The sequence below is a fragment of the Ranitomeya imitator genome, chromosome 1, assembly GCF_032444005.1.
Source record: "Ranitomeya imitator isolate aRanImi1 chromosome 1, aRanImi1.pri, whole genome shotgun sequence".
NCBI lineage: Eukaryota > Metazoa > Chordata > Amphibia > Anura > Dendrobatidae > Ranitomeya > Ranitomeya imitator.
Genome location: NC_091282.1, coordinates 747,880,226 through 747,884,882, shown reverse-complemented (window position 1 = coordinate 747,884,882; position 4,657 = coordinate 747,880,226). Strand labels below are relative to the sequence as shown.

The 4,657-nt window shown below is 46.5% G+C and overlaps 1 long non-coding RNA gene across 1 annotated transcript; it reads left to right on the top strand.

Annotated features, from left to right (window-relative positions):
• Positions 1 to 273: 273 nt before the first annotated feature.
• LOC138658080 (uncharacterized) lies at positions 274 to 2,142 on the top strand. Its single transcript, XR_011317325.1, has 2 exons — positions 274 to 687; positions 1,626 to 2,142. It is a non-coding gene; the product is annotated as an uncharacterized lncRNA (long non-coding RNA).
• Positions 2,143 to 4,657: the final 2,515 nt, after the last annotated feature.

Below are 4,657 nucleotides of genomic sequence, written 5' to 3'. Positions count from 1 at the left end.
AGACAAACTTTTCTACATACTCAAAAACAGGGCACTTTTCCCTGTCTTAATTGCCTTCAATGCAATAATGTCCAAAAAGGTTCCAAAGTATTCCATCCCCAAACGGGACAGGGTATCCCTATTAAGGGTTATTTCACATGCGATTCCTCTTATGTCATATATCTCATCAAGTGCCCCTGCGGTTTGGCCTATGTTGGAGAAACCACCCAGCCCATTAAAGATAGGATTTCACAGCATAAGTCTACTATTCGCTGTAATAGGAATCATCTGCCCCTTCCATTCCACTTCCATCAAAAGAACCACAATATTTCACAATTACGGTTCCAGGTTCTGGAACAAATTGAACCGAGTAGGAGAGGTCTCAATAGGAGTAAAATCCTTAAGAAAAGGGAGGCCTTCTGGATTTTTACTCTCCAGACCCTTGAGCCAAAAGGGCTCAATAGGGAATATGAGGTATCAGCGTTCCTATAAGTATAGTGGGATTTTGCATACTATGCCTCTATTGTAGAGTCGGATCTGCCCTGTATATATGTATATATTTGTATATACTTTTTGTATTTTTGTATTTTGATGTGGAGTTGCTGTATATACATTAATTCGTTTTTCTTTTTCTTTTTCTTTTTCTCTTTCTAGAATCGCTAGTATGCACCATTATTACCACACTGGGCACCATCCCTTGTCTGTTGGGTAGGATTTCTTCCACCTGTATTCTCTCTTCCTTTTTGCGTTTTCCTGTTTTCATGTGTCTTAGAGCCAGTATGTTGGCCTTTCCCTTTTTCTACTTTCCCTTTCTGTGGTTTTCCCCTTTATTTCTTCTTTGTTCCCCCTTCTCTCCCTCTAGCCTGCTCATCCAGCGCCTCTTGGCTCTTATTACTATTTTCTGTGCCACTGCGCCTGCACTACTTAGGCTGTGCGTCCCTGTTTCCCTTTGCTTTCCCCGTACTATTCTTTGCGCACGCGCTAGCTTTCCCCGGTCATGTGACCACTTCTGACGTCACCGCTTCTCCGGGATTTATACCCGGAAGCATTCCCCTGTTCTCAGCGTCGCTCTCTGCTGCCGGACTTAGCGCGTCTTCCCGCCTCGGACCCGTAGGTAGGCGTTGTATCCACTGCCAGCTCTTTTACCGCTCCCTTGGTTTGGTACCTTACCCGGCTTTGTTTCGTTTTAGCGCTGCTTCTCCCTCTAGGCTCTGCTCCTAGCCTTGGCGCTTCTCTCATATATTGTGGGTCCCACTCCTCCAGGTCAGTGTGTTTTCTCTTATTATACGCCGCTGCTCCGTAGGCCTCCTTGTTACCTCCCCCCCTCCCCCCTGACGCTCTGTGTGTTGTTACAGCCTTCAGTACACCCGCCGCAGCGTTCTCTCTCCTGGTCGCTCCTTTGTGCCTCCGGTTGGCTTCTAGTTCCAGGTAGCCGTTTGGTGACACATGTCTATTTTATGTGCCGCTTCTTCATCTCTCACCTGTATTGGACTGGCGCTATTTAGGCTGCTTTCCCCCTTTACCTTCTTCCTCTGCCCTCCATACTTTCTCCTCTTCAGTGTGTGGTGCCTCTCCCTTCATTATATCTGTCCTTCTTATTTTGCCCTGTACATTGTACTTTGTTCACGTGCTCTTTATCATTTTAGGTCACCACGGTAGATCCACTTCTAGCATCAATCTAGATTGTCACCGTACCCGCCTGTTGTCCTTCACCTCTGATTGGATTAGGATCCCATTTTTTTGCTATATACTTGTGCTATACACTTATATTATCCCCTCGTGTTATGTTTGGCTACTGTTATCTATTGGCTCGTTTTGAGCTTTTGTATCCTATCATTAGGGCCTGTGTTCTGTCTCTAGCCTCTTATCACGGACCACATCTCCATCACGCACGGAGTACCTGTTGTCTGGATAGATCTTAGCCATTGCTGCACTTGTTCCCCCTGTTACTTTGTACATCACTGACACTGTAGTTTCTCTATTTGTACTTTTATATGCATTTCTTGACATGTATCTATGTATCATGTGACATTACTTTTCCGTTTATATTTGTAGTCATTGCCAAAAATATACGCTCTGACGAAGGTCCGATGTGGACCGAAAACGTTTAGCATTGTGCATGTGTCTGGATGCATCAATAAAATTAGAAGCATTACTCCTCGCATTTTGAGTGCCAAGTTTATTTATCCATATTCTACGGGGTGGACACCCTACTTGAGCACCACCATTCTCCATACCTATTGAGTGCCGTGTTTTTCTAACATTGTCTGGTACTCATAAGTATACACACGTGGGTTAAACTTCACCCAGCGTGAAGGAAGCGATCCTGTTGTGTCACAGGATCGCGGTACCGCACATAGAGTGCGAGCAAGTAGTCAGCGAACTCAACCCCAACTAGGATTGAAGTCCGATTAGACCCTTGCTGGCACAACACCGCAACTGGGTGTGTAAGGAAGCTGAATAACAATATTAAGGCACAAGAGTGCATGCGGTGCCGCACTGACGAATGCCACTAACCACCCAGGCTTGGGTAAGGAAAGCACAGAGGAAGTGCACGGCGCCGTACTGGCGGTCACAGCAACTGGACGCTGTAATGTGTGATTCGTGCTGTAGGATAAGTCGGGCGCTAGATAGCAACCATACACCTTCCGCGAACAGACATTCAATAGGGAAGGGGTATCCAAGGACGACTTGCACTCACAACAAACACACGTATGCAAATGTACACTAGCGCATGGCCGTGCGGTCATGCGCAGCTTATATAGTTGCAGCACAGGAAGTGGCCACAGAAACTTTGCCCTTCCAAGACCTGCCAAGAGGACCAATGGAATGTGCTGCAGAGCCTGAGCACATGACCCTCGATCTCCAACGGGAGATCTTGCCCTGGGCATGCTCAGTGTGTGCAGACAAGGACTTAGTCCCAGAGAAGTCCGCTCGCTGCTGACCAGCACTGGCTTTAATGGCAGAAGCTGAAGAAGCAGCAGTAACTCCCTGTTCAGAGTGAGACTGAGCAAGACACTGGGACCGACGTCCCTGCTGAGCAGACTCCACTGTGGCTGGAAAAGAATGGGAGACCGCAGCGGAGATGGCTCGAGATTCCCCCTGTGGAGAAGCGGGAACTCGAGACCTAACAGTATATTAGTCTATTGAGACGTTTCAGTATTTATCTATGATTGCTATCTTTGGAGACTCTTTTATAGTGCACACCATGATGCAGTAAAGAGCATGTTTTTCATTTGATATACATGCCCTTAGCACCGTTTTATCATATTACAGGAGCGCTTTTCTTTGTTTTTTGGACAATATTTAATGACATTACTATATCTCATTCACCCATATTGAGATTACTGCATTTACACCTGTATATATTTTTTGTGAGGGCATATTTATGCTTCACTACTGAGACGCCCTTTATCTGACTATCTGGGTGTATCTTTTAGTGTCTCATTATTTTTCTGTATTTTTGAGATTTTTCTTTTTTGTGTTCTTTTTGATTTTTTTGGGTTGTTTGGGAGTTTTTTGGTACATTTCTTTATTTCTATCCTTATTTAGGGAATTTGTAGGGTTCCTAGGGTCAGTCGACGCGGAGTGGGGGCGCCTACCGTTTCACATTAGGGTGCCTACCCCCACTGTCAGGCAGGTTTCTTTCCCATAGGGATATTGTCAGATTCTTTCTAGGGTTCCTTATTTAGGGAATTCTAGGGACTTGTGAGGGTCGAGTCAATGCGGAGTGGGGGCGCCTACCGCAGAAAATTAGGGTGCCAACCTCCACTGACAGGCAGGATCCAGCATAGAGACGCCCTAGGACCTAATAGGTACACAATTTGTCTATGTAATTTATTATTTTCATTTGTGTCATGATTAGAGATTTTTAATTATTGTTTAATAAATAAAGGTTATATTTTAGGGATCCTTGTTGTTTAGGTGTTTTGTTCTTTCTAGGGTTCCAAGTTATCCCTTTTTCATTTTTTTTTGTACTCTATCCCTTGCCAGTGGCAGACAGGCCCTGGGAGATGGTCGGGATGGACTTTGTAGTGGGTTGCCCAAGTCTCGTGGCTGTACCATCATTTGGGTTTTCACTGATCATTTTTCTAAAATGGTGCATTTGGTGCCACTTCCACGGCTACCTTCTGCACGGGCCTTGGCAGCGTTGTTCATAAAACACATCTTCCGCCTACACGATATGCCGGACAAAATTGTCATTGACCGGGGTCCCCAGTTTGCGTCTCGGTTCTGGAGAAAGCTTTGTCGTCTTCTCAGCATTGAGTTAAATCTCTCTTCCGCATATCATCCCGAGACGAATGGGTTGGTAGAGAGGGCCAACCAGACCTTGGTCACATATCTGCAACATTTTGTCTCAGCCAGGCAGGATGACTGGGCATCCTTGCTATCGTGGGTGGAGTTTGCTCTGAACAACGCCGCAGCCGACTCCACTGGACAAAGCCCATTCCTCCTTAACTATGGCCAACATCCGCGGGTACCTGTGCCTATGTCCGTGTCTTCTACCGACTCCAGGGTGGCAGACTGGGCTGTGGAGGCACGGGATATTTGGGACTGCACGCAGGATGCCATTTGGGCCTCCAAGGAGAGAATGAGGTCCTCCGCCGATGCACATCGGCACCCCGCTCCGACCTTTGCTACTGGCGACTTGGTGTGGCTCTCTGCCCGAAACATCAGG